The 18749-nt window shown below is 44.0% G+C and overlaps 1 long non-coding RNA gene across 1 annotated transcript; it reads right to left on the bottom strand.

Moving 5' to 3' along the window:
- Positions 1-1049: 1049 nt before the first annotated feature.
- LOC140462980 (uncharacterized) lies at positions 1050-17768 on the bottom strand. The gene is made up of 6 exons (XR_011954567.1): positions 17529-17768; positions 16576-16838; positions 9960-10184; positions 4118-4221; positions 2226-2417; positions 1050-1411 (listed from the first exon to the last, which is right to left on the bottom strand). It is a non-coding gene; the product is annotated as an uncharacterized lncRNA (long non-coding RNA).
- Positions 17769-18749: the final 981 nt, after the last annotated feature.

The following is an 18749-nucleotide window of genomic DNA, read 5'->3' as shown; positions in this document are numbered from 1 at the left end:
CAGATTTCTGAAAACAGGGCTTCCCAAACTGATGGCTGTGACTCCAGTGCTTTTGGTATCAAGATTTCAAGATCACAAGTTCTGAAGTAGCAATGACCCTTAAACCAATATCTGTGAACCTTAAACCAATGTCTGAGAGTTGCAAAGCCCCTTTTAATCTTCACAATTTTTTGTTCGCGGGCTTGACCTAATAGGCTATTCTTTGAGACCTGATTGCTGCTGCAAAAAAAAAAAAATGCTTGCTAGAAGGGAAATCCTGATTTTTCATCAACTGTCCTGTTTCCCCATCTCCACTCTGGTCATGTATTAAAACCTCCAACCTGTGCCCCTCTCATTTGAGAAAATGATCACAGCATTAAAGTTTCCACACCACCCCCACCCCCAAACAACTGAGTGTTTTCCCTCATTCATTACCACTCAACAGTTCTTGTACACACCCAAATAGAGGCCATGCTTTATGAAAAAAACTCCTTCCCAAGTGGTACAGGCTGTAAAATTTGCAACACTGTCAGGAACGATCAATAGACTAGTGACCGGAGAAGTCAGTTCTCACAGTGACTTGTCTAACAAGCCTCAATTAAGTAACATCATCAAAGAAGTAAAATAATTGATTAGAATCAGAATTAAAAAAGCTTTATTGTCACAAGTACTCAGATGAGTACAGTGAAAAGTTTACAAGTCACCACTTACAGCATCACCCTGTACTGAGAATCTGTACCTAGATACTTGTGCAGCTAAGATGACACCGTAAGTAGCAACTTGTAAAGTTTTCACTTTACTCATCTGAGTACATGTGATAATAAAGCTAACTTAATTCAATTCATCTTAGATATAAAGGTAGCAAGGTACAGATTCTTGAGTACAAATTCTTAGGGGAAAAAAATTGAAAAATAAAGAAATTAAAAGCCCGACGTTACAGACCTACAAAAGTACAAAATCATACAAATAAATTAGAAAAATAAATAAACAAAAAGTTCAGAATAACAGTTCTTCCATGATAGTATAATAAGAAAGTTTTATAAAAGAGAATTTAAGTCAAAATCCATGTTAGTCCATTTCACAACACTGGGCTCAAGGACTCTACCCTTCTGTTAAAATCCTGGGCCAGACCTCCACGATGCTGAAGAAAAAGCCCTCATGGAGTCACAGGCCAACGCCAAAGCCGCCACAAGGAGACCCAGACTAACACTGATAAAAACTGCCATTGAAGCCGCAGGTAAAAGGAGTGCCAGGCTGCCACCAACAGGAGTCTCAGGCCAATTATTGGAATCCCAGGCCTGGATCTACCTGGTCTTCAAAGCCACCACCAAAGCACCCTCATTGATGGACCCACGAGGATGCAGCCATGAGGAACAGCTAGATCCACACTGCATTCTCCACTACAGCAGCCTCACGGAATCTCCTTCCTTACCTGAAACCACCAAAAGAAGGTAAGATGAACTTGCTATTAGAAAGAATGCTGGTCATACTGTTTACGGAATTTTGTCGGTTGCCTTAGTTGTCCCCACATTGAACGTGTTGTTAAATGTTTGCTTCTGATGTATACTTGGCTCTAGAATTAATGAAGCATTACTCCCATTGGTAGAGATTGAAATACTCTCTTGGTGCAGTTACTCACTTGACAGAAGTGCAGATCAAAGAATTGGCCAAGAAAGTATGCCTGATTCATTGCACATCTAATTATCTGCTTTTTAATTAGGGACAAGGTGATAATGCAAAATTGTACATCTCCTTTTCCTTTCCTATTCCAAGGTAAAAGCTTTGGTTTTGATGTCACTTAAGCCATTTTCAGTTCACAGCCAAACAGATGGATAATCTCAAAAGTAAAATTGCCACATTGCTGAAAAATTGCGAAACGCGATCAAACTTCCATTGACCCAATCCCTCATGTTCTATATACCAATGTCATGACACATTCAGCTCTGTCTATATGTAATTCTGTACTGAAATACATATTCTGTGCCTCACTATTGGTGATTTGAAATTTAAACTGTTACACGTGAGTTTTATTTTCTAGATTTTTTTTTTGCCCATCATATATTATTTTGAATTCGTTCCACAATTTCTGTAGGTGTTAATTGGTGACCATTCACTGACCCATTTTTGACAAAAATATTTCAAAGATCAAAATTTCTTTCCCCAACCCATAAGTGCCTGTAAAAATAATGCAAAAGAACTAGATAGGTGTTTGGAAATGTTCTCAATTCAATTTTATTACTACTCACAGTTGATATTGCAACTAATTTCAGGAGTTTTACAATTCCTTCTTTCCTGTTCATTTTATTGCTTAGGTGTTCCACTATCTTTCTTTTGTTCAGATACCTCCGTACAAGTAATCTTTTTCTTCCAGTGATATTAGGTCAGTTTTTTCTCATCCCACTTTCCATTCTCTTGGTAACAGACTTTCTCACTCATACCTTAAGGAAATGTGACAAAGATTAACGCATGTTTGACGCCCAAAGAAAACGTGTATAATAACTAAGCTCACGGAATGTGGAGAAAGGTGTGGAAAATGGAATAACTCAGCACCCACAATTTTATTTTCGTTTTTAAAACAATGAAAAATTGTGATTATCCAATTTTATTTCATTGACTTTTTAACCTCTTGCAATGATATTACAAATATCATTTGTTTTTGAACAAATACAATACATCTTTCAAGTCAGCAGATATTGAGTACTTATTATGTAAAGAGGTAAATTTCTGCCAAACTTTTGTAATTATGATCCAGGTGGACATACAATTGGTTACACGGAGAGTGTTTTTCAGGAATAGCATGGGCTATCCCATTGTATATACACAAAATTACCTCCTTAAATTGCTTATTCTTCTGAATAATTTGAATATATCTACTTTTGAACTGCACATACTTAAAACATAGGAATTTTGATTTGTGAGCATGGTTAACTTGTTTACAGTGATGGCAGTTTCAAGTAAAGAAATGCTTTCAGGAACTTAACATGTACGCTGATTACAGAAAAAAAGTACATGTAATGAGCTTCACAGGTTAGAGTGTTATTTTCAGCCTAAATGAGATTGCTAATCTTGCTCTCTTTTCCCAGATTCCATATCTAAAATGTCAAAACTAAGGAATGGAATAACCAGGGTCCTTGGTATCAATATCCACATTCTTGGGCAAATCATTATTCCAGTTGATGTGTTTCCTCATGTAAATAGCCACTAAATGTCAATGAAATTATAACTGCCACTCATATGTGCGTCAGAAACAAAAAAACAACCAAAGAACTGCAGATGCTCAAAGTCTGAAACAAAAACAAAATTGAGAAACTCAGCAGGTCTGGCAGCATCTGTGGAGAGAAAGCAGAGTCAACTTTTTAGTTCTGAAGAAGGGTCACTAGACCTGAAACTAGACTTAGACACTAGACTTTGCTTTCTCTCTATAGATGCTGCTAGACCTGTTGGGTTTTGCCAGCAGTTTTTGTGCTTGTTTTATATATGCTTCAGGTTCAGCGAATTTAGATGGCACGGTGGCACAGTGGTTAGCACTGCTGCCTCACAGCACCAGAGACCTGGGTTCAATTCCCGACTCAGGCAGCTGACTGTATGGAGTTTGCACATTCTCCCCGTGTCTGCGTGGCTTTCCTCCCACAGTCCAAAAGATGTGCAGGTCAGGTGAATTGGCCATGCTAAATTGCCCGTAATGTTAGGTAAAAAGGGGTAAATGTATGGGTGGGTTGCGCTTCAGCAGGCCGGTGTGGACTTGTTGGGCCGAAGGGCCTGTTTCCACACTGTAAGTAATCTAGACTGACAATACTGTGCCAAACACCTGTGGCTACTGTTATAAAATCCCACAGGATGTATTCATTAAGAAAAATATGCATCTGACCAGCCAGAACCAAATAAAAATGCTCAAACCCTTTATCAAAGAAAAACTGTTAAGGAGCCTTGACAGAAATGGGGGTTGAGTGCAGGCTCCTCAAAGTGGAAATGATGTGGTTAAGGTTAGCAGGGCAACTGTCTGACTTCCTGCTTCCTTCCAGAAATACGGAGAAAATGTACTTTTTTCAAAGAACAAAATCTGAAAAACAGGCTTCTCCACCTGGAGTGACACCACATTAATACAATATCTTTCTTTGACAACAGTGAAAGTACGTACTTGAAAAGAGGTTGTGTCTCAATGTCAAATTCCTTCAGGACATTTGGCCCTCATTCTGACGCAATGCAGTGAGGATCTTCAACATAATTCATCACAAGCAAGTTCTAACAAGATAAAAGCATTGACAGATTAATTCATAGAGATATACAGCATGAAGATAGACCTTTCTTTCCATCTCTTCCATGCTAACCAGAGATCCTAAATTAATCTGGTCACTTTTGCCAGCATTTGGTGCATATTCCTCGATACCCTTTCTATTCATATACCCATTCAGATGCCTTTTAAATGCTGTAATTGTACCAGCGTTCACCATTTCTTCTGCCAGCTCATTCTATACATACACCACCCTCTGTGTGTAAACGTTGCCCCTTAGGTTCCTTATAAAACTTTCCCTTCTCACTTTAAACCTATGCTCTCTGGCATCATACAGCCAGGTTCCTGAAAGGAAGTGGTTTCACTCCCTCAATACCCAACTCATTTGTGCCCATTGTCAGTCAGATGGAGCGCCCAGTTTCAGAAGTCTAGTATCTTTCCAGTCCAGAAAATGAACCACAGTCAGTCCTGCAGGTCCAATGCAACCATTTCAGGGAGCCACAGTAAATCAGTCAGGGAGCTGCACAGAAATCAGTCAGGGGTCCAGTCAGTCGGTAGTCGAAGTGGTTCGTCTAAGTAGTTCGTAGTCAGTTATGTTGTCAGCTCATGAAAGTCAACAGGCTACTACTGTAGTAGGGACATGGAGCAGGCAATTCTGGGGATTGGCCAGAGCATGCTGAGATACAAAAGGAGCAATAACTATGAAGGGAAAAACACAATACATAATAGGGTGGCGACAATAGCCCATTGGAGGATACGGGTTATTGGGGGAGAAGGGGTGACTGATGATCAGAAATGCCCTGTCTTTGACAGTGGGTTAATGCAGCATGAAGATTACATGAATAAAGTATAGATTACACTGGGCTTTGGGAGAACTCCATTGGACAAGATTTTAAGATGAAATTAGGTTGAGGAGGGTAAGCTGTGTAACTTAATAAAAACCGGAAGGACTGCAGACGCTGTAAATCAGAGACAAAAAACAGAAGGTGCTGGAAAAACTCAGCAGGTCTGGCAGCATCTGTGAAGAGAAATCAGGGTTAACATTTCGGAGGAGGGGTCACTGGATATGAAACATTGCTTTTCCAGCAACTTCTTTTTTTGTTTTTTTGAAGCTGTGTAACTTGGTTCTTATGGAGAAATAGGTATATGAATGTGAAGTTATATGTCAGCCATAGGGTAAAAACAATGACTGCAGATGCTGGAAACCAGATTCTGGATTAGTGGTGCTGGAAGAGCACAGCAGTTCAGGAAGCATCCAAGGAGCAGCGAAATCGACGTTTCGGGCAAAAGCCCTTCATCAGGAATCAAGGCAGTGTGCCTGAAGCGTGGAGAGATAAGCTAGAGGAGGGTGGGGTGGGGAGAAAGTAGCATAGAGTACAATGGGTGAGTGGGGGAGGGGATGAGGTGATAGGTCGGGGAGGAGAGGGTGGAGTGGACAGGTGGAAAAGGAGACAGGCAGGTAGGACAAGTCCGTACAAGTCATGGGGACAGTGCTGAGCTGGAAGTTTGGAACTAGGGTGAGGTGGGGGAAGGGGAAATGAGGAAACTGTTGAAGTCTACATTGATGCCCTGGGGTTGAAGTGTTCTGAGGTGGAAGATGAGACGTTCTTCCTCCAGGCGTCTGGTGGTGAGGGAGCGGCGGTGAAGGAGGCCCAGGACCTCCATGTCCTCATCAGAGTGGGAGGGGGAGTTGAAATGTTGGGCCATGGTGCGGTGTGGTTGATTGGTGCGGGTGTCCCGGAGATGTTCCCTAAAGCGCTCTGCTAGGAGGCGCCCAGTCTCCCCAATGTAGAGGAGACCGCATCGGGAGCAACGGATACAATAAATGATATTAGTGGATGTGCAAGTGAAACTTTGATGGATGTGGAAGGCTCCTTTAGGGCTTTGGATAGAGGTGAGGGAGGAGGTGTGGGCGCGGTTTTACAGTTCCTGCAGTGGCAGGGGAAAGTGCCAGAATGGGAGGGTGGGTTGTAGGGGGGCGTGGACCTGACCAGGTAGTCACGGAGGGAACGGTCTTTGCAGAAGGCAGAAAGGGGTGGGGAGGGAAATATATCCATGGTGGTGGGGTCTTTTTGGAGGTGGCGGAAATGTCGGCGGATGATTTGGTTTATGCGAAGATTGGTAGGGTGGAAGGTGAGTACCAGGGGCGTTCTGTCCTTGTTACGGTTGGAGGGGTGGGGTCTGAGGGCGGAGGTGCGGGATGTGGACGAGATGTGTTGGAGGGCATCTTTAACCACGTGGGAAGGGAAATTGCGGTCTCTAAAGAAGGAGGCCATCTGGTGTGTTCTGTGGTGGAACTGGTCCTCCTGGGAGCAGATACGGCGGAGGCGGAGAAATTGGGAATACTGGATGGCATTTTTGCAAGAGGTAGGGTGGGAAGAGGTGTAATCCAGGTAGCTGTGGGAGTCGGTGGGTTTTTAAAAAATGTCAGTGTCAAGTCGGTCGTCATTAATGGAGATAGAGAGGTCCAGGAAGGGGACGGAGGTGTCAGAGATGGTCCAGGTAAATTTAAGGTCAGGGTGGAATGTGTTGGTGAAGTTGATGAATTGCTCAACCTCCTCGCAGGAGCACGAGGTGGCGCCAATGCAATCATCAATGTAGCGGAGGAAGAGGTGGAGAGTGGTGCCGGTGTAATTACGGAAGATGGACTGTTCTATGTAGCCAACAAAGAGACAGGCATAGCTGGGGCCCATACATGTGCCCATGGCTACCCCTTTGGTCTGGAGGAAGTGGGAGGATTCAAAGGAGAAATTGTTAAGGGTGAGGACCAGTTCGGCCAAACGAATGAGAGTGTCGGTGGAAGGATACCGTTGGGGACGTCTGGAGAGGAAAAAATGGAGGGCTTGGAGGCCCTGGTCATGGCAGATGGAGGTGTAGAGGGATTGGATATCCATGGTGAAGATGAGGCGTTGGGGGCCGGGGAAACGGAAGTCTTGGAGGAGGTGGAGGGCTTGGGTGGTGTCTCGAACGTATGTGGGGAGGTCCTGGACTAGGGGGGATAGGTCAGTGTCAAGATAGGTAGAGATGAGTTCAGTGTGGCAGGAGTATGCTGAGACAATGGGTCGGCCAGGGTGGTCAGGCTTGTGGATCTTGGGAAGGAGGTAGAACCGGGCAGTGCGGGGTTCCCGGACTATGAGGTTGGCAGCTGTGGGTGGGAGATCTCCTGAGGTGATGAGGTTCTGTATGGTCTGGGAGATGATGGTTTGGTGATGGGGGGTGGGGTCATGGTCGAGGGGGCAGTAGGAAGAGGTGTCCTCGAGTTGCCGTTTGGCTACAGCGGTGTAGAGGTCAGTGTGCCAGACTACCACTGCGCCCCCTTTATCTGCTGGCTTGATGGTGAGGTTGGGATTGGAGGGCTGCGCATTGTGAGGGTGAGAGGTTGGAGTGGGGGAGGGGGGTAGACAGGTTGAGGGAGCTAAGGTCCCGGCGGCAGTTGGAAATGAAGAGGTCGAGGGCAGGTAATTGGCCAGCGCGGGGTGTCCAGGTGGATGCAGTGTGTTGGAGGTGGGCGAAGGGGTCCTCGGAAGGTGGGCGGGAGTCCTGATTGTGAAAGTAAGCTCAGAGGTGACGGAAGAATTGTTCGATGTCACGTCGTGTATTAAATTCATTGATGCGAGGACGGAGGGGGATGAAGGTGAGTCCTTTGCTGAGGACTGATTGTTCATCCTCAGTGAGGGGGAGGTCTGGAGGGATGGTGAAAACTCGGCAGGGCTGGGAGCTGGGATCTGGTGTGGGTGTAGAGCTGGGAGTGGGAGCGGAACCTGTAACTGGAGTGGGTGTGATGGTGGGGGGAATGGAGGTGGAGTCATGAGCAGGGGTAATGTTCCCCTCGGGGTTCTGGGGGATAGTGACAGTGGGGTCTGTGGGGGGCATGTCAGCAGAATGCAGGTGAGTGGCGCTGGTGGGGGCGGAAGTGGTGGTGACCACGACAGTAGGGGTGGCGGAAGTCACTGAGCATGTGGCATCAGCAATGATGTGAGGGGCGGAAGTGATGTCACATGTGATGCATGAGGAATTGTGAGGGGTGAAAGTGGTTGTGGGAATGGCCATGATCGGGGTGGAAGTGACATCATCAATCAGCGTGGGGGTGGCAGCTGCATCAGCCACATGGCTAATGGTGTCTGTGTAGATTCTGAGGCCAGGGGAATCTTTTGGAATGTTTGAGGAGCGCTGGTTATGGAGGTGGGTAGATAAAAGTTTGTTGTATTTACAGTTTTTGATGTTTGAGATGGAATTGAAATACTGTTTGTTGAGAGTATGAATTCTCCTGAGGATGTAGCACAGAGTGGGTCCTTTGCCATGCCAACTACATGCACTGTTTCTTTTTGATTCCCCTTCTGCAATGCACCCAGGAAGGGTAACCCCTGGCTGGCGGAACGTGACTAGGTGCACAGCTAGTCTTTCAATATTCCCTATGCTGGGAATACTGGTGAGTACTTCGACATCTGGAGAAAGGGACCATAGGCTAAGTGATAGAGGCATGGTACATAAGTAATGAAATAAAATTTGGAGATTGTCATGAGAAATCTTCACGGAGAGAAACCCTCCATGAAATGTGCCAAAATTGACTCTTAGCCAATGTCTGATAAAATTCAGTCCACTGTTTATAAGACAGGTCAATTGCTAGCAAGGCCAACAGTTATTGTCCATACCTAGATGTGCTTAAGCCAGTGGTGGTGGATCACTGGCAAATGAATGGCCTTTTGGACCATTTTAGAATCAACTACATTGTGGCTTTGGACTTATTTGTCGGTCAGATTGTTTAAAGACTGGATTCTTTCTCCGACGAGTTGTAATGAATCATATGGGTTTTTATCATAATCCAGTAGATTCATAATCATTATTAATGAAACCAGAATTTTATTCAAGAGCTATTATTTGAATTTAAGCTCCCCACATCCTTTGGTAGAACATGAACTCATGCATTTGGAGCACTCATTCAGGCATCTGGTTTCTGAGCCCAGTTATGATGCACTACCCTTGGGATCCAGATCAGTCTCAGATTGAGAAGGTATTTGTGGGTGCTGCACTTATTGACCATGAGGAGCTCTACCAATTAAAGGTTAATATTCTAAGTGTTAATGTTCATCAAGATAATGTGAATAGAATTATTTATAATGTTATTAAAGGCACTGTCATCAAGAATTTCGTATATTTAATCTTTTAATGCTTCCGCTATATTCCTTCTGCCATCCCAAATTTGTACAGATCTTTGCTGACAAAGCTGCTCTGTTACCTACACATGAGGACATCAGCTATGTAGAACGTAGCCTGTTTATAATGGCAGTGAAACCAAACATAGGTTCATATCTATGCTTCAACATTCTTAAGCCAAAGACAACAAGATTGCCCTATTTACATTGGAGTTAGGCTTTCTGTTGCTCTTTGAAAGGTCTATGAATCTATTTTATTGCTCGATTGCAACATTGTCAGAAATACAGTCCTCCAGCTGAATGTTCACAAGCTCATGACAGATCACAAAGACTGTCTGGCTCATTTTTATTATTGACGCAGATTGGTCCTAAAATCCTTCCATCATAACTACCAAATTATATGTTAAATTATTCCACTGATTTTTTTTCATTCAATGCTGTATCTAGATGTTCACATTTCTGAATTGTTCATTCTGTCCCTTCCCTGAATTTCACCCATGTCCCTGAGTTATTTAGTTTAAGTAATACCCTGTGGTTAATTTTATTGATATTGTTAACAATTGTTTTTGCATTCATGATCATCTGATAACAATTACCTTTCATCGAGGATTTCCATCTTTCCTCACTCAGACCCTGAGCTTCAGTATTCTCTGTATTTCCTCCAGTTGTTGAATGTTTCTCTTGTCCTTAAAGGCCAGAACCAGACATGGTATTCTCAGTCCATCTAGAGCATTTCACAATTGGATTATCTTGTAAATATGATTTGTAACAATTCCCAAAGCATCCATCAACACCGACTTCAAATCTGTGATCTCTTCTACCTGGAAGGAAAAAAGGGAACAGGTCCATGGGATCATCATGATCTGAAAGTTCTCCTTTGCCACAGACTATTCTAACTTAGAATTATATCTCCCATTCCTTCTCCATTATAAAGTAAAGTGCCTGGATACGCCTACCTAACAGCACCATGAAGGTACCTACACCAAATGGATGCAGCAACTCAATAAAATGACTCAGCACCAACTTCTCAAAAGTAATTAGGAATGTGTAACAAATGCTAATCTCACTAATGATGTCTACAATCTAAGAAAGAATAAAAAGAAAGTTGCCCTGACTTCAATTGTAGTATTTGGTTCCACTGTTTTATTACCAGAGATTTGAGATGTATCTGAGAGTTATGATGAAGTGAAATATAAAAGTGAGTTTTTCTTTTTTATGTGGCGTTTACATTAAACTTTTGGAAAGGCAGAGAATGATCCTTTGAGTATGGTGTGGAATATGATGACAAGGGATCCTTATCATTGTTGGAAGAGTGAGAGGAAGGGATGAAGATAGAAGTGTAGAAATGGATTGGCTTTAGCAGTCAACCACAGTATGCGGGGAGTCGTCCATCAAGGAAAAACAAGAACAGATCAGACGTGTAGAAGGTGGCATTGTCAGAACGGATGCAACAGAGACAGAAAAACTGGAAGAATGGAGTCCTTGCAAGATACAGAATGTTGAAGTGTAATCAAGGTAATGGTGGGACTATGGTGGTTTATAGAGGATATTAATGGACTCATATCCACACCTTTGACTGAGAGAAAGTGAGATGATTTAAAGAGGATATGATTGAGGTGAGGTTGAGCTCAGTCAGGCAAAGGAGGGTAGTGGTGGATAGGGTTTGTTAAAGTCTCCTGTGGTGATTGCAATCAGGTCAGCCAGCTGATATAATAGAATATGAGTTCTCTGATTAATCTGTTCCAACTAGGGAGCCCTGGCTCATATATAAAGGGGAGTGTCAGAGATACTGACACTCTGGTACCTGACTGAATGAGGCAGTACTAAAATCAAGGACTGTTCATGTGCAAATAAAAGGTGACTTGGTGACAGGGTACTTGCCTTTGTGGAGTTATTTCACCTCCATTCAAGAAGGAAGTGGAGAGCCATCAGACAGTTCTAATGGCAGATGGATGCATGGAAAAATTGAACATCCATGGCAAGGAGGAGATGGCCGGGGTCAAGAAACTGGAAATTATGGAGCTGATGTAACGTGTCAGAAGAACCTTGTATGTTTGAGGAAAGAGACTGAACAAAGAGAGAAAGGTAGAGTCAAGATAGAAAGACATAGGTCCGATGGGGCAGGAACAGATTGAAACAATGGATCAGTCAGGACAGTGTTGTAGTGGACATTGAGTTGAAGGAGAAACAGGTTCTTACAGGATTGAGATCTCTGAAGTGGGAAGCTGTAGAGGGAAGATCGCCACAGAAGACTAGGTCAGTGACAGTCTTGGAAACAATAGGGGTCATGGTCCAGGGAGCTAGGCGATTTGATAAAATTAGCATTAGACTTGACAGAATAGAGTTCAGATGGAGACAGGTTTAAAGGATGTGCTAGCAAATACATTGTCATGCAATAAGAAGGAAATAGAAAGCAATGAAGATGAATAAGCTGAAAACTTCAAATGGAAATTGCATCACAGAATAGAGCAGAAATTCTTCAAGGTGGATATGCCTGGAAGAGATGTGACAGTGAATTAAACAGTCACACAAAAGCAAAATATTGTGAATGCTGGAAATCGAAAATAAAAACATTATGTAGTGCAGGAACTCGGCAAGTCTGGCAGCGTTAGTGAAAAGAGAAATAAGGTTAATGGGCAGAATTTTATAGGGGTCTGGGTGACATCAACCATAGCGAGATGTGTGGCAGAATGGAATGAGAATTATGAGTGAGACCAATCTCTACATTGGGACCATCTTATTTTTAGCTTAGATTAGATTACCCACAGTGTGGAGATAGGCCCTTCGGTCCAACAAGTCCTTATCGACCCTCCGAAGAGCAACTTACCCAGACCCATTCCCCTACATTTACCCCTGACTAATCCACCTAACACTATGGGCAATTTAGCATAGCCAATTCACCTATCCTGCACATCTTTGGACTGTGGGAGGAAACCAGAGCACCCAGAGGAAACCCACACAGACACGGGGAGAATGTGCAAATTCCCAAGGCTGGAATTGAACCCGGGTTCCTGGTGCTGTGAAGCAGCAGTGCTAACCATTGAGCCACTGAGCCACCGTGCCACCCCATCTTGCTCCATCTTTTACACTTTGACAAGCAGTCTGGCAAGTTTCTCACTAGGCAACAGATGGTTGACAATTAAGGGAGATTATGATTTGAAAACACCTTGTGATGTTCCTTCTCATCTCATTAACATGTGGCTTTCTATCTTATCAAACGCACCACTTGTATGCACCCCTTATCCACAGACATTGGCATTGGGCACCTACCAACCTTCACAACTGTGATGGTACCTCTCTCTGATACATTGTCAGTGAGCTCTGGAAGCACAGACTCGCATTGTAAGGTACACCAGCAACTAGCAATGAAAGGCTGTAAAAGGACACTTTGTATGCAGGGACAGGAACCCAGCTCATGGATAAGGCCAGGCTGCACCTCAAGGTTTCTCACTTGCAGTCTTAATAGGCATTCACTTGATGTTGACCAATAAGATTATAGCATCTTTGCCATTGCTATGCCAATTAGAGCAGTCACACAGCCAGATATCCTGCCCTGCAGCTCAGCAGTTCGCAGTCAAGGGGTGTTTAACACCCTGCTCGGTCAGAGTCCATTTGTAAGCAGCTTAAATTCATGTACAGCAAGCAGGAAGTCATGTCTCAAAGGGAGAGGGAAGCTGTTCTCACTGAGGTCCATGATGCACCAGTCAGTCATAGAGTCATAGAGATGTACAGCATGGAAACAGACCCTTCAGTCCAACCCATCCATGCCGACCAGATATCCCAACCCAATCTAGTTCCACCTGCCAGCACCCGGCCCATATCCCTCAAAACCCTTCCTATTCATATACCCATCCAAATGCCTCTTAAATGTTGCAATTGTACCAGCCTCCACCACATCCTCTGGCAACTCATTCCATATCCGTACCACCCTCTGCGTGAAAAAGTTGCCCCTTAGGTCTTTTTTATATCTTACCCCCCTCACCCTAAACCTATGCTCTCTAGTTCTGGACTCCCCAACCCCAGGGAAAAGACTTTGCCAATTTATCCTATCCATGCCCCTCATAATTTTGTAAACCTCTATAAGGTCACCCCTCAGCCTCCGACGCTCCAGGGAAAACAGCCCCAGCCTGTTCAGCCTCTCTCTGTAGCTCAGATCCCCCAACCCTGGCAACATCCTTGTAAATCTTTTCTGAACCCTTTCAAGTTTCACAACATCTTTCTGATAGGAAGGAGACCAGAATTGCACGCAATATTCCAACAGTGGCCTAACCAATGTCCTGTACAGCCGCAACATGACCTCCCAACTCCTGTAGGAGAAAGTGAGGACTGCAGATGCTGGAGATCAGAGCTGAAAATGTGTTGCTGGAAAAGCGCAGCAGGTCAGGCAGCATCCCAGGAACAGGAGAATCAACGTTTCGGGCATAAGCCCTTCTTCAGCCCTGCTGCGCTTTTCCAGCAACACATTTTCAGCTCCCAACTCCTATTCTCAATACTCTGACCAATAAAGGAAAGCATACTTCACTATTCTATCTGCCTGTGACTTCACTTTTTAGGAGCTATGAACCTGCACTCTAAGGTCTCTTTGTTCAGCAACACTCCCTAGGACCTTACCATTAAGTGTATAAGTCCTGCTAAGATTTGCTTTCCCAAAATGCAGCACCTCACATTTATCTGAATTAAACTCCATCTGCCAGTTCTCAGCCCATTGGCCCATCTGGTCAAGATCCTGTTGTAATCTGAGGTAACCTTCTTCGCTATCCACTACACCTCCAATTTTGGTGTCATCTGCAAACTTACTAACTGTACCTCTTATGCTCGCATCCACATCATTTATGTAAATGACAAAAAGTAGAGGGCCCAGCACCGATCCTTGTGGCAGTCCACTAGTCACAGGCCTCCAGTCTGAAAAACAACCCTCCACCATCACCCTCTGTCTTCTACCTTTGAGCCAGTTCTGTATCCAAATGGCTAGTTCTCCCTGTATTCCATGAAATCTAACCTTGCTAATCAGTCTTCCATGGTGAACCTTGTTGAACGCCTTACTAAAGTCCATATAGACCACATCTACTGCTCTGCCCTCATCAATCTTCTTTGTTACTTCATCCAAAAACTCAATCAAGTTTATGAGACATGATTTCCCATGCACAAAGCCATGTTGACTATCCCGAATCAGTCCTTGCCTTTCCAAATACATGTACATCCTGACACTCAGGATTCCCTCCAACAACTTGCCCACCACCAAGGTCAGGCTCACTGGTTTATAGTTCCCTGGCTTTTCCTTACCACCCTTTTTAAACAGTGGCACCACGTTTGCCAACCTCCAGTCTTCCAGCACCTTACCTGTGACTATCGATGATACAAATATCTCAGCAAGAGGCCCAGCAATCACTTTTCTAGCTTCTCGGGTACACCTGATCAGGTCCTGGCGATTTATCCACCTTTAACCATTTCAAGACATCCAGAAATTCCTACTCTGTAATCAGGACATTTTGCAAGATGTCACCATCTATTTCCCTACAGTCTATATCTTCCATATGCTTTTCCACAGTAAATACTGATGCAAAATATTCATTTAGTATCTCCCCCATTTTCTGCGGCTCCACACAAAGGCCGCCTTGCTGATCTTTGAGGGGCCCTATTCTCTCCCTAGTTACCCTTTTGTCCTTAATATATTTGTATAGACCCTTTGGATTCTCCTTAATTCTATTTGCCAAAGCTATGTCAGGGGGGGTCCACCAAGGGGAAGGTATTAGATAGTAGTCAGGCACCTGGTATGGGTGATTCCAGTGAGGGGGTCCATGTCTCTGTAGTCCAGGAAGTGGCTCATGGCTAGTCCTGTGGCTCCATAGTAACCAGTCTGAGGGACAAATCTAGCACAGTCAGGGAAAGACAGAGATCTGGGCACGACTGGTTCAGGGCTGTCAGGTCAGGTTACACAAGGGGTTGGGCTGTGGTCAATCTGTCGATTCCATCTGCAAACAATAAGGGGAGAGGGGATTAGACATCACTTGGTTAAGTGTTTAGGCATGGTTAGAAGAATGAGATTCTGTAAGTTAGTCTGAAGGAATCAGAGCTGCATTCTTGTGGAAGTGGGGGCAACAGTTTTTGTTAGGGGTGTAAGTAAAGCATGGATAAGAGAGTTTATTTGGCAAAGGGTTGATCCAAGGTGAGGGGCCTCTTGGTTTCAAAGTGGGGAGACAGCGAATAACCACACCTGGCATATCCAGCCTGGGTTGGAAAGTTGGGCAGTGCAGGCCCAAGTACAGGTCATTCTCCTATAATGTGCATTTTGTCAATGCGATTTGGCTGTAATGCGATTGGTGAACTGGGGAACGATTCTTTTAAAATGTGAACTCCCATTGGCTATTATGCAATTCCATCCCTGGTCACCTTAAGTTCACTCCAGGTGTTTACTTTTGTAACCTCCTGCGGCTCTATACTCTCCCTCATTGGGAGATCAACTCCAATCCCCACAACTGCTCCAGATCAACTCACTGCTTTCTCTGTAACCTCCTCCACTCCTAACAACCCTTCCTGTTTGTGTCACTTTCTTCAGACCCTTCCTCTCCAACTTCCTGAAACCTCTTCCCACCATTGTAAACCTCCCTATTTCTGCATCATCCTTCTGTGTTTAACCCTCCCTATCTTGGTAACCTTCTCCAGTCCTTAAAACACTCCTAAGCTGTGAAACCTTTTCAAGTTCCTACAATCTTCCTAACCTCTGTAATCTCCTTCATCACTGATCACTGTGGAACACCACTGGTGTTCAGTCAGAAAAACACCCTTCCACCACTATTCTCTATCCTCTGTGACTAAGACAGCTGTAGCCATGTTATTGGCTCACTGTGGATCCCATGTGACTTCACCTTTTGTATCAGCCTGTCATGACGGACCTTATCAAAGGCCTTGCTAAAGTCCATATAGACAAAATCTACTGCCCTGCCCTCATCAATCATCTTTGTATCTTCTTCAAAAAAAGTCAATCAAGTTTTAAGACCTGACCTTTCCTGCACAAAGACATGCAGCCTATTGCTAATAAGTCCATATTTTTCCAAATTAAAGTAAATCCTATCCCTAAGCACCTTCTCAAACTATTCCCCCAGCACAGAGGTAAGGTTCACCTTAAGAGTTCCCTTGAATTTTGAACCTTATTGATTAAATCCATATTACCAACTACAGGCAATAATTCAGGAACTGACAGCACAGCCTTACCTACTCAACACCAAACTCGGTCTCTCCCTCTCACTGTTGCAGTTTCTAGGTAATGAGGAGCATTGCAGCCCATGTACCTGTCTGCCACTCCTGCTCTTCCCTAAGGCTGAGGATAATGACCCTGTTTGCCAATATCACAGGGCCATCTCCTGCCTGGAGCTGAGCAGATGCTTGGCCTCTGGCAAAGTCCCACGCATCAGCGGTCTGGGGCGGTTCTGCCTCAGCCAGCTGTGGACCTGTTCCACTGAGGTGCTCCCTGGCACCTGCAAGACATAAGAGAGAAAAAGCACCAAAGGCCAATAGTTAGAAACGGTTTGCAGTGATTGAGATTGACAGTGGGGTTAATGTGAGAGTTGAAGTGGAATGACAAATTGTGCATACTTGGTTCACAGGATATGGATATCTCAGCATTCTGCAGGAGAGCTTCCAGTCTTCTCCTGTGAAGGACAGGATTCTTTCCTCCTAGGGAGGGAGGAGATCAATGTCAGACAGTGTGCCACCCATATAGTCTCACTCTGCTCTGTTATAGGCTGTCTTCTCCTGAAAGGGAGGAGTTGAGTAAGTGGATGGCACAGCTGCTAATGCTGATACAACTGGTAGAAAGATGATGAGGTGTACTGAGGGAGTGATTCAGCAATACAGTGGCCATCATTGGTTAGTGGTATGGGAGATTGGATTAGTGAGATCAAGTGACAGAAGATATTATTGCGATCCCTGATGGGTGTGGGTTCACTAATAGAGATAAGAGTTATGACTTGGAGGTGCTGGTAATGGACTGGGGTGGACAAAGTTAAAAATCACACAACATCAGGTTATCGTCCAACAGGTTTATTTGGAAGGACTTGCTTTCGGAGCGCCACTCCTTCATCAAGTGGTTGTTGTGATAAGAGTGTTTGCGACAGCAGAGGGAAAAGTGTGGCACTTAATCTGGCGTAACAGAGAAGGTCGCTGACCTTATTATGGCGCTGCTGGCTGTTCTTCTGCACTCTTGAGACCTGGGACCTCCAGGAAGAGGAGTCCTCTCTTCTGCACCACCACCTTGCCTAGGACCTCTAAGTCCCTGACAGAGAATTGCAGTAACATCTTCTCCAACATGTTCAGATTTGTCTGTCAGTGAGCAGGGCATCTTCGGAATGCCAGTGCTCGCCCACGTCCACAATGGCCTTTGGAAGATGGCACAGGCACAGGGCAAGCTGGCCTTTTGGAGGAAACCTGATGAGTGATGAACAGTGCATGGTAAGATAGGGCTGAAAATGGACATGGGAGATGTTATGGGGTGGGGAAGGTAATTAATTGACATGTTCATTGAGAAAACATGCTAGGCCTTGTGGTGAAAAACCCTCCAAAAAAGCTCAATGAAACTCAGACTTAGCCTAAAAAAACTAAGATTCAAGCCATTGTTTCAAATCCAATGACCTTTCTTCAGAACATCTTTCTACAATATGAATCCTACACAGTTAGAATAACTTTTTTAATCACTGAATTTGCCTCCAAACACTCTGCAGATGACCTGAAGCAAGTGCAAAAAATTAGTTCCTGCAATTTAAACAAACATCCTTCAATTTTTAAAGCAGTTGAACACTCAGGCATTTGTGTTAGGTATGCAATGTTCCATTTTGATACAAGCACGTTAACATATCGCATTCAGTCCAGTTTACATACAGTGTCAGGTTAATGGAGGAAATGTAGTTCCAATGGCTGGTTGGGAGACTCACACATTAAAAAAAAATCAGTATTCAATTCTCTCAGTCACATATAGATTTGTTAAATTTATTTATCAGTATTGTCAACTGCACAAACCCTATGTATCTGGTGTTGATAGTACTAGGGTTACATGCAAGTGTTAACAGTCACTGCCTGTGCTCTAGAAATCCACAAAGCAAACAGTGAATTCCAATGCACCAGCAGCCTGGCATACTGTAGAATTGCTCATAGTGGAAGCAGTCCGGTAACATAAACACTTTAAATTGTTCCTCTAATCAATGGTGATCGCCCTCAACATTATTCTCCATGTTTCATTCACACCCAAAAGTCCTTAAAAAGTACTAAATTCTGATTGATTATGAAAGCAATGCCTGATAACTGTGGGGTCAGTTATGTGGTTGTTGATGCCTCCTTTTCAATTTCAGTAAAGGATACTTTTCTGCACTTGCCAGAGGTTGCTGTGCTGTGAA

The sequence above is a fragment of the Chiloscyllium punctatum genome, chromosome 37 (assembly GCF_047496795.1).
Source record: "Chiloscyllium punctatum isolate Juve2018m chromosome 37, sChiPun1.3, whole genome shotgun sequence".
NCBI lineage: Eukaryota > Metazoa > Chordata > Chondrichthyes > Orectolobiformes > Hemiscylliidae > Chiloscyllium > Chiloscyllium punctatum.
This window is presented reverse-complemented; position numbering and strand designations above follow the sequence as displayed.